Here is an 11,997-nt window from a genome sequence, read left to right as displayed (position 1 = left end):
TAAAAGGGATTTATGGGGCAGTCAGTGCAGGTCCGTAGTTGATTCTGTGCAGATTTGGGGCTGGAGTTGCCCATTGTGTCCTGAGTCCAGCGTTTATGTTGCCAACTGTCAGCCCTTGTCTGTTAATGGGAAACTTATTTCTCACCCGAGTCTGTTACTATCACAATCATCTCATTGATCCCCTGCTGGGAACTCCCTGATACCCTTGCAACTCCCTGCCGGCCTCTACATACCTGTGACCGTGTGATGCAGACGACTATGAGAGCCTCGTAATTACTGGGGGTAACGCCAGTCCTTCCATTGCCTGAGGTTCCCAATTAACCCAATGCCCAAGTCAGATGTGTAAGTGTAACGCTGCCTACAACTCCCTGCTCCTCCAACCTTGCATTCCAACTCCCTGCACCTCCAACCTTGCATTTCAACTCCCTGCACCTCCAACCTTGCATTCCAACTCCCTGCACCTCCAACCTTGCATTCCAACTCCCTGCACCTCCAACCTTGCATTCCAACTCCCTGCACCTCCAACCTTGCATTTCAACTCCCTGCACCTCCAACCTTGCATTCCAACTCCCTGCACCTCCAACCTTGCATTCCAACTCCCTGCACCTCCAACCTTGCATTCCAACTCCCTGCATCTCCAACCTTGCATTCCAACTCCCTGCACCTCCAACCTTGCATTCCAACTCCCTGCACCTCCAACCTTGCATTCCAACTCCCTGCATCTCCAACCTTGCATTCCAACTCCCTGCACCTCCAACCTTGCATTCCAACTCCCTGCACCTCCAACCTTGCATTCCAACTCCCTGCACCTCCAACCTTGCATTCCAACTCCCTGCACCTCCAACCTTGCATTCCAACTCCCTGCACCTCCAACCTTGCATTCCAACTCCCTGCACCTCCAACCTTGCATTCCAACTCCCTGCACCTCCAACCTTGCATTCCAACTCCCTGCACCTCCAACCTTGCACCCCATAATCCCTGCCCCCCCCCACCATGTATCGTGTCAGTCCAAGTGTCTTGTACAATAGAAATAGGAAAGAGGTTCAGGGGGGGCAGGTGCTGAAGCCCCAGACTCGGAGTGGGGGCAGAATATGTAAATAGATTAGGGGGGGCACATACCAGATCTCACTCCATAAAAAAAGTCATTATTTCTGCAAAAAACATCAGAGAAAGTCTGACGCGTTTCATTTGTGTGTGTGGGGGGGGGCATTGATACTCTGACTTTTTATTGTCTTATTGTGTCTCCCCCCCCCCCCACTGGGTCACAATTAATTCACCACTCACCAGTCGCCCCCAGTCCTGGGAATGTCCGGCCGCAGCTTCTCCTACAGCCCCCCCCCCAGTGACCTTCATTCTCAATGTGATGCTTGGGGGGGGCTGCAGGTTGGATCATAAATAATGCCCCCCCCCACATAGTGACAATGTCATTGTTATCTGGGGGGGCAGATAATGTTACACTGGGGGGGTCATTTTGTTCAGGTCAATGTTCCCAATATACAAAGTCAGGCTCATGTGTCACTTCCATCACCCCCCCCCCCCGTTGCCTAATTTGGGACTGACATTGAGTCACAGTAATTACACTCCCCCCCCCAGGACATTCCTTGGATCAATGACCCCCCCCATGTAAAGTTCTGCTCCACATTGTGCCCCCCCCAGTCCTGCCCTTGTGTCTGGCCCCAGATATTTATAAAGCAGTTGGAGGGGGGGGAGGTCAGTAGGAGGTATGAGAGGAACCTTTATATACATCAGTGATATATGGGGGGGATTAGGAGAAGGACAGAAATAATGTCCCCCCCCCCCCATGTTCCAATTCCTCCCCCATCTCTTGTCTGTGAGAGACAAAAGTGCAGAATTTACTTGTACTTACACCCCCCAAACATGATGCGCCCCCACATCTGACACTCACTATAGACATTTCACTGAGGCCCCCCACAAGCCCCCCTGTCTGACCTTATAGCCCCCCCACTGCTATTTACCACAATCACCAATTACCAGTCCTGTGCCCCCCAAACTGTCACCTTCCTCCCCTGCCCCTCATGCTCACTAATGCCCCGCCCGTCATGCTCATTAATGCCCCGCCCGTTATACTCACTAATGCCCCGCCCCTCATGCTCAGCATTGGCTCCTCCTCCTCTTCTTGCCACAATATTGGCCACTGGGACCTTCCTCACTGAATCTCCTCCCCAACCTGCTCCGCCCCCTCACTCTGCACCAATATCCCCTCTTATCTGTGAGTTTGTGGGGGGCCCACCAGGGCCAATATCAAGAGGGGCATAAAATCTTCTATAGAGACGACATACCCCCATGCACCTCTCACACACATAGATTGTAAGCTCTGTGACTCACAGACCTCCTTCCTCCTGGGCCACTTTCTACCTCTATTTATTAATATTTATTAATATTGTTTTTCCTGGGATAGGACAGTCACTGTGGGTTCTCCCTCTGCCCATATTAGCTGAACTATAACACCCCCCCCCCACATCTGTTTCTCTTCATACAATTTTGCTCTTCTTCAACAATCAGCGACTCTTCACTTCTTCATTAAATGGATCTTCTTTACAGGGATTGTTCCCCTTTAAATTAACCGTTAGTATGATGTAGAGAGGGATATTCTGAGACAATTTGTAATTGGATTTCATTTTTTATTATTTGTGGTTTTTGAGTTATTTAGCTTTTTATTCAGCAGCTCTACCATTTGTAATTTCAGCCATCTGGTTGCTAAGATCCATATTCCCCTAGCAACCATGCCCTGACTGGAATATGAATAGGAGAGGCCTGAATAGAAGGATCAGTAATAAAAAGTATCAATAACAATACATTTGTAGCCTTACAGAGCATTTGTTTTTTTAGATGGGGTCAGTGACCCCAGGCTGAAAGATGAAGAAGGCAAATAATTCACAAACTAAAATAAATAAATAATGAAGACGAATTGAAAAGTTGCTTAGAATTAATTAACTTAAAGGTGAAGCACCTTTTTAAGAGTTTCCCTTTACCCCAATCATCAGATCTCTGTCCAGGTCCGGGGGTTCCTCATTTTCTGGGGGTTCCCCTGGGATAAGATCCTTTGTATCAGCCAAGGACACGACTAATTTTAGCCTTTGTACAACAGGGGCTTCCCCCAACTTCAATTCCTTCACAACTTGGATTTCTAACACCCCCCCCCCACACTGCCGACCCCCCAGTAATATAAATGTACAACAAGAGCTGACTATCACTACATTGTACACATGGGTATATGGGGGGGGGTCATTTCTGGGGAAAAAAAGAGTTTGGGCAGAAATTTCAGTGAAATTAGATTTAAAGGGGAGGTTCACCTTTCAGTTTTGTTTTAGTAGGTTAAACTATGGCTAATTCTAAGCAATTTTTCAGTTAGTCTTAGAGGTAGATTTATAAAAGTCGAGGTGAATTTTTGAATGAAAAAAATTCGAACATCGAAATTTATCATATCTCTTTAAAAATTCGACCATTCGACACTGAAAACCTGCCGAAATGCTGTTTTAGCCAATGGGGACCTCCTAGAGCCCATTTGGAGTCAATTGGTGGACTTTGAAAAATCGAAAGGTTTTTTCTTCAAAAACTTCAAATCGAATTTGATCGTATGCGCTATTCCTTTTCCATTCGTACGATTCAAAAGCGGACGTATTCAACCCAAAAAAAAAAAAACTTTGACTTAATTTCGGTTGGTCTTTTTGAATTCGAATTTGGAAGTTTTTTCGATTCGAAATTCAACCCTTGATAAATATATACCTTTTGAACTATTTGCCTATTTCTGACTCTTCCCAGCCTTCAAATGTGAGTGTGTGAGGCTACACATTTATTGTTATTGTTACTTTTTATTCCTCATCTTTCTATTCAGGCCTCTCCTATTCATATTCCAGTCTCTTATTCACATCAGTGCATGGTTGCTAGGGGAATTTGGACCCTAGCAACCGGATGGCTGAAACTGCAAACTGGAGAGCTGCTGAATAAAAAGCTAAATAAGTCAAAAACCACAAATAATTAAAAATGAAAACCAATTGCAAATTGTCTCAGAATATCCCTCTCTACATCATACTAAAGCCAATATCCTAAGTGGAGCTTGGAAAAGTACAAAGAAAACCGCCAATATAAGTGAAGGGAATTTGTTGTTGGGGTTTCTCTTTAATTCAGATATTCTGGCTGAGGAGAGAAGCTAAGGGCAAATATTACATTGATTTCTGCATCTTCTCCGGTTCTTCTTCTGACTCTTTCCAGCTTTCAAATAGGGGTCACTGACCCCATCTAAAAAGCAAATGTTCTGTAAGGCTACAAATGTATTGTTATTGTTACTTTTTATTCCTCATCTTTCTATTCAGGCCTCTCCTATTCATATTCCAGTCTCTTATTCAATAATCAGTGCATGGTTGCTAGGGGAATATGGACCCTAGCAACCAGATGAACAACCCCGTTAACATCAAGTGAAACTCATTGAGTCCCATTATGCTGAGCCGGGTGCAGAGTGATCTGATTATGCCCCTAATCCTGTGCCAGGAGTGTCTGCTAATAGGTCTCAGGGCTCTACTCTCACATTACACCTTCCCTACACTTTCCCCTGGAATCTGAGCGGAGCCGTTTAGTGGCAATTAATAGCCTCCCTGTCCTGCCCTGATGAGCTGCTTCTTCCTGACGGGAATCATGACTCCTAATTACATATGTGTGTGTACACTTTGTGTAGTCCCTTGTTATCTACTAGTGATAGGCAAATTTATGCGCAAGGCGCAAATTCACGGTGAATTAGCGCGATTCGCCAACGGCGAATAAATTAGCGAAGCAGCCTTGAAAATTTGGCGCCGTCAAAAAAATTTACGCTGGCGTCCAAAAAACGGACGCTGGGGTAAAAAACGGACGCCGGTGTCAAAAATTAGACGCCAGCGCCGTTTCGCGAGTTTTTCGCCATTTCGTTAATTTCGCTGGAAATTCCCAAATTTTTCGGCGAAGCGAAATGGAGCAAATTCGCCCATCACTATTATCTACTAGTATGTGCTTCGACCTCACAGTACGGCACCGACAGACCTTCCGAACTTTCATCGATTGTAGGTATCACTCTGGAGAAGCAGTTTCTTTAGTCAGTAATCACGACTTGTTTTGGATCTGGTGATGATCATACATAAGAGAACCTGAGGAAGGATCACCAGATCCAAAACATGTTCTGCATTTCTGAATAAAGAGTGAAAATAAATCCAGCAGCAAGTTCAATATGTGACTCAATTGTTTATTTGTGCCACCAGCAAAGCGACGTTTCGGGCTATTCCAGCCCTTCATCAAGCCAAGTGAACTGTGTAACAACTCCCTTAAATAAGTCATTCAGGGGGAGGGGTTACAGCTTGGTTACCACCTCCCAAATCTGGGACTCAATTCCCAGCATTCCCAGTAAAACATTTATACAAAGAAACAATGTGTTAAAATTTGGCTACACAGCAGCTTGTTTATATAAACTATAGTAGTACTTATCTGTTATCTACTGTGTATCCTGTGCTTGAATGGCTGCCCCCATGGCTACACAGCAGCTTGTTTATAGAAACTATAGTAGTACTTATCTGTTATCTACTGTGTATCCTGTGCTTGAATGGCTGCCCCCATGGCTACACATCCTCTTGTTTATATAAACTATAGTAGTACTTATCTATCTACTGTGTATCCTGTGCTTGAATGGCTGCCCCCATGGCTACACAGCAGCTTGTTTATATAAACTATAGTAGTACTTATCTGTTATCTACTGTGTATCCTGTGCTTGCAATGGCTGCCCCCGCATGGCTACACAGCAGGCTTGTTTATATAAACTATAGTAGTACTTATCTGTTATCTACTGTGTATCCTGTGCTTGAATGGCTGCCCCCATGGCTACACAGCAGCTTGTTTATATAGACTATAGTAGTACTTATCTGTTATCTACTGTGTATCCTGTGCTTGAATGGCTGCCCCCATGGCTACACAGCAGCTTATTTATATAAACTATAGTAGTACTTATCTATTATCTACTGTGTATCCTGTGCTTGAATGGCTGCCCCCATGGCTACACAGCAGCTTGTTTATATAAACTATAGTAGTACTTATCTGTTATCTACTGTGTATCCTGTGCTTGAATGGCTGCCGCCATAGCTACACAGCAGCTTGTTTATATAAACTATAGTAGTACTTATCTGTTATCTACTGTGTATCCTGTGCTTGAATGGCTGCCCCCATGGCTACACAGCAGCTTGTTTATATAGACTATAGTAGTACTTATCTGTTATCTACTGTGTATCCTGTGCTTGAATGGCTGCCCCCCATGGCTACACAGCAGCCTTGTTTATATAAACTATAGTAGTACTTACCTGTTATCTACTGTGTATCCTGTGCTTGAATGGCTGCCCCCATGGCTACACAGCAGCTTGTTTATATAAACTATAGTAGTACTTACCTGTTATCTACTGTGTATCCTGTGCTTGAATGGCTGCCCCCATGGCTACACAGCAGCTTGTTTATATAAACTATAGTAGTGTTTCTGAAGCAAACACAGCAGTTTTACTAGTGCAGGGCAACACTACATTATATTTTTATTACTTTAAAACAATTTAATTTTTTGATGTTACTGGTCCTTTAAGAAAAAACTTCGACCCCCTAGTTCGCCATCTAAAAGCTACCGAAGTCAATGTTAGCCTATTGGGAAGGTCCCCATAGGCTTGCCTAACTTTTTTTGATCGAAGGATATTCCTTCGATCGTTGGATTCAAATCCTTCGAATCGTTCGTTTCGAAGGATTTTATCGTTCGATCGAAGGAATATTCCTTCGATTGTTCGATCGCACTATTTGCGCTAAAATCCTTTTAATTCCCAGTCGAATATCGAGGGTTAATTAACCCTCGATATTCGACCCTTTGTGAATCGGCCCCTTAATGTAATTTTTAAGGACTCTACACACATCCAACAGAGGAAGCTGGGAATTCTCTTCCTGGGTTTCCTGAATAGAGGGAAATACAATCTCCTGATTTATATTTGATGTCGTAACCACCTTGGGTCTGAAATGTGGAAGAGTCTCAGAACTACACGATCTGGACAAAAGGTTACATAGGGTTCTTGGACTGATAAAGCCTGTAGTTCCCCGACTCCTCTAGATGAAGTGATGGCCACTAAAAACAGCGTCTTGAAAGAAAGACACTTAATCGATGAATTTTCCAGACATTTGTAAGGAATTTCACATAATTTGCTTAAAACTAGAGGAAGGTCCCAGGAAGGAGAAATCTGGTATATTCTAGGCCGAATTTTAGACATAGCTTTGAAGAATCTTTTGAAAAGAGGATGAGTAGATAAGGGTTTATTCATAAGAGCAGAGAGTGCTGATACCTGAACTTTATTGCTATTGACTGCAAACCCTACATCAAATCCCTCCTGAAGAAATTGTAGGATCATCGAAATTGGAGGCTGCGTGTGGACTTTATTTCTGCTGCACCAAGTTTTGAATATCTTCCAAACTCTAGACCAGTGATCCCCAACCAGTAGCTCGTGAGTAACATGTTGCTCTCCGACCCCTTGGATGTTGCTCCCAGTGGCCTCAAAGCAGGAGCTTATTTTTGAATTCCAGGCTTGGAGGCAAGTTTTAGTTGTATAAAAACCAGTTGTACTGCCAAACAGAGTCTCAATGTAGGTTGACAATCCACATAAGGGCTACCAAATGGCCAATCACAGCACTTATTTGGCTCCCCAAGAACATCTTTCATACTAGTGTTGCTCCCAAACTCCTTTTACTTCTGAATGTTGCTCACAGGTTCAAAAGGTTGGGGATCCCTGCTCTAGAGGTAACCTTGTTGGTAGATTCTTTCCTGGACTGAATGAGGATCTTTACTATCTCAGGAGAGAGTCCCTGCAGCTTTAAAATGGCCCCGTCAGTCTCCAGACTGTCATCTGTAATCTGGAAAGATGTTGACATTGAAGAGGACCCTGAGTCAAGAGAGTTGGAATTTGAGGAATTATCCAATACTGCTCCCTGGACATTCTCATTAGCAGTGAAAACCAACTTCTCTTGGGCCAAAAGGGAGAAATGATAATTGGCTGTACTTGTTCTGATTTGTGTAATATCCTCGGAATCATGAGTAAAATTAAATATGTACACCAGGTGGAATTTCCGTGTGAGGGACATGGCATGGTCGAATCTGTTGAGAGAGCAGAATCTCTGTACCTTGCGATACTTCCTGGTTGCCATCAGATCTATCATTGGAATCCCCCAACGTTCCGTGATCTGCCAGAATATCTGTTGGTCCAATGTCCATTCCCCAGGATTGATTATCTTTCTGCTCAGATGATCTACAAGAACAACCTCTACCCCCTTTTATGTGTGTTCTGCCTTCAGACTGGGAACATGACTCTCTGCCCAGGACAGGCTCATGAAAACCTCCTGATTCAAACTGGGTACTCTGGTTCCTCCCTGCTTGTTTAGGGAAGCCACTGTAGTAGAGTTGTCGGAAAGAATTTTCAGGCACTTGTTGTCCAACTGGTGTTGAAAAGCCAGAATACCGTTGTGGACTGCTCTCAGCTCCCGGAAATTTGATGACATGGAACTCTCCATTGGATTCCAACTGCCTTGTGCTGTCTCTTGGTCTAGATGGGCTCCCCAACCCGAAAGAGAAGCATCCCTTGTCCAGGTTGTCTGTTGAAAGGATAATCCCTGTGAAAGGTTGCTCTCCTGAAGCCACCACCTTAATTGGTGTCTTGTCTCCTGACAGAGACATATCTTCATTCCTAATGAAGATATTTTCCGATCCCATCTCGAGAGAATTTCCGATTGTGAGGGTCTCATGTGAAACCTTGCCCATGGCACCGCATCTATGGATGACGTCATCAACCCTAATACCTTCATCAATTCTCTGAGGGTAGAATATGGATTCCAAATTATTTCCTGAATGGCTTGAATCATCTTCTGAATCTTCACTTGAGGTAGGAACAATTTCATCTCCACTGATTTGACAATGAACCCTAAAAACTGGACTGTTCTGGTTGGAACTAGAAAAGATTTGTCCCAGTTTATTATCCATCCTAGATGATGAAGCAAACTGATGGTCCTGTTTAGATGTTTCTTCAATAGGGATGCTGATATAGCTCTGATCAACCAATCGTCTAGATAAGGGATTAGAGATATCCCCTCCTGTCTGAACTCACGATCTTGGTGAAGACTCGAGGTGCTGTTGTGATCCTAAATGGTAGGACTCTGAACTGGTGTAGGATTCAACCGATGTACACCGCAATCTGCAGGAATCTCTTGAAGTCTTGAATATAGGAACATGAAGGTATGCCTCCTTGAGATCCAAGGACGCCATGTAATCTCCCTTGTCCAAAATGTTAATTACGGACTTGATAGTCTCCATTCTGAATTTCTTCTTCTGAATGAATTGGTTGACGTATCTTAAATCTATAATGGTTTTGAAGGTTCCATTGGGGTTGGGAACCAAAAAAACCTTTGAATATGTTCCTTGCTGTGTTTCCAAAAAAGGAACTGGTTCAAGCACTCGGGCTGATACAAACTCTGTTATCGCTTCCTCGAGAGCCAACTTGGAGAAGAATCCAGTGGGGTAAGTCGGTATCTTTGAGAAAGAAGTCTGTAAAACTCTATCCTGTAGCCTTCTGCTTCTAACTGAAGGACCCAAGTATCCACAATGATTTCCTCCCATTCTGGAAGAAAATATTGTAAACTTCCCCCCACAGGAAGTGAACTTCTGGCGTCAGAAGGAAGACTATTTCTTGGGAGTAAAGGTTTTCCCACCTCCTCTCTCTCCCTTGGATGAGAAAGCTCTAGCGCTCTGAATTATTTCTCTTGATGTCTCTCCAAAACGTGTTCTCCCTTCTGGGTGGTGATTTTCTGTAATGAAAATAGAATTTCTACTTTTCTAGAAAAATTCTCTTGAGGAAGACGTTTCCCTTTAGCTCCTGACATGGACTCAAGAAGCTGATCTAACTCTGAACCAAACAATTGACCTTGTTCAAACGTCATAGAACAGAGACTATTTTTTGCTGTCACATCAGCTGGCCACGGCTTTAACCATAATACTCTCCTGGCTGCTCTAGACAAAGCCATGGATTTTGCTGACAATTTAATACTTTCTATAGAGGCATCACATAGGAATTCTACAGCCGTGCTTATTTTACAAAGTGACTCCAACAATTCCTCTCGTGGAACTTTACCACTGATATCACTGAAACTTGTTTTAGCCAGTGTCTGGCTGATCGGGCGACTCCTGATGCTGCAAAGCCTGGCTTACACATGGCTACACCACTACTATATGTTCTTCTTAGTATGCATTCTATCTTACCAACCATAGGATCTTTTAATCCTGCACCTTCCTCCACTGGTATTAATGTTCTTTAGAAAGCTTAGCAATGGCTACATCAACCTTAGGAGGTGCTTCCCATGTCTGTAACTCATCCTCCTCCTGAATAGGAAACAAGAGTTTCTGTCTTTTAGTTATGGAGGGAGATTTCTCAGGATCGTTCCATTCTCTGATCATTAATTCCTTCATAACAGAATGTACAGGAAAAGTCTTATGTCTTTTTACTCACTCAGAAGTAGTAGCCTGAGATTCCTCCCCATCCAGGGATTCTATAGTCTGAGACAGTAGGACAAGATGGAGACAGTAGGACAAGATGGAGGCAGTAGGACAAGATGGAGACAGTAAGACAAGATGGAGACAGTAGGGCAAGATGGAGACAGTAGGCCAAGATGGAGACAGTAGGCCAAGATGGAGACAGTAGGACAAGATGAAGACAGTAGGACAAGATGGAGACAGTAGGACAAGATGGAGACAGTAGGACAAGATGGAGACAGTAGGAAAAGATGGAGACAGTAGGGCAAGATGGAGACAGTAGGTCAAGATGGAGACAGTAGGACAAGATGAAGACAGTAGGACAAGATGGAGACAGTAGGACAAGATGGAGACAGTAGGACAAGATGGAGACAGTAGGACAAGATGGAGACAGTAGGACAAGATGGAGACAGTAGGGAAAGATGGAGACAGTAGGGCAAGATGGAGACAGTAGGACAAGATGGAGACAGTAGGACAAGATGGAGACAGTAGGACAAGATGGAGACAGAGGTAGAGGATGTAGACAATATTAGAAGCTTGAGGTCAGGTGAGAACTTGTCTCAGGTGACAGTTAGCAGCCAGTTACTGGGGGTGACAAAAATCTGCCTCCTGTAAGAGCCGAATTTTTGTTTTCTAAAAGTGGGGATTTTGCTCCACTATTGCAAAGAGTGATATACTGATGTGGCCCCCGTTTGACTCTCTGACACTAAAGTTCTAAGGGAGGTGCGGGAGAGGGGGTGCAGCAGCCCCAGGATGATATCCAAGTATCCCCCACTTTATGTGCAATATCCATGGAATTCAGTGTTTGTAGACATGGCAGTTGCCTCATTACAGCTAAAGACTTGGGATCATTGAGTTGATCAGTGCGATGCCCTTTGCCTGTCACTATGATGATGTCTGAGGGACATGTCTATGGGGGGGCAGCGAATTCCGTGACAGTGAAAGGGACACTGTGTAATCCCCCCCATAGAGAGATTTATGGCTACGGGCGACACTTCCAAGCTGCGCTTTAGGATTGTGGAATGTGAGGCAACTCGATCCCTATAGAAATATAAGCGTTGGCCTGAAATCATAGATGTCCCACATGCCTTACCCATCATGCATTGCTGGCCATTCATCACTCGACATGAGGGGAGACATTGGCTGCAGTGAAATCACCTTCAATCCTGATGGGAAATATTTGCTCTTCTCTATTTCTCACTGGGCATCACTGGCATCTGCTGCAGCCGGGGCCCCGGGTCCAACTAATCCACCAATGATCCACATGTCTGATACTTACTGTGTATATCCCTGACCAAGGGCACCGTCCTTCTATATTTATCTGTTATATACATTATATTTATGTCTATTATTCCTATTTACACTTCTATACATGACTTATAGTTACACTTATATACATTAACTGACAGAGCAAGAAGAAGTGGCTGCGG

The sequence above is a fragment of the Xenopus laevis genome, chromosome 7L (assembly GCF_017654675.1).
Source record: "Xenopus laevis strain J_2021 chromosome 7L, Xenopus_laevis_v10.1, whole genome shotgun sequence".
In the NCBI taxonomy this organism is placed as follows: Eukaryota; Metazoa; Chordata; class Amphibia; order Anura; family Pipidae; genus Xenopus; species Xenopus laevis.
This window is presented reverse-complemented; position numbering follows the sequence as displayed.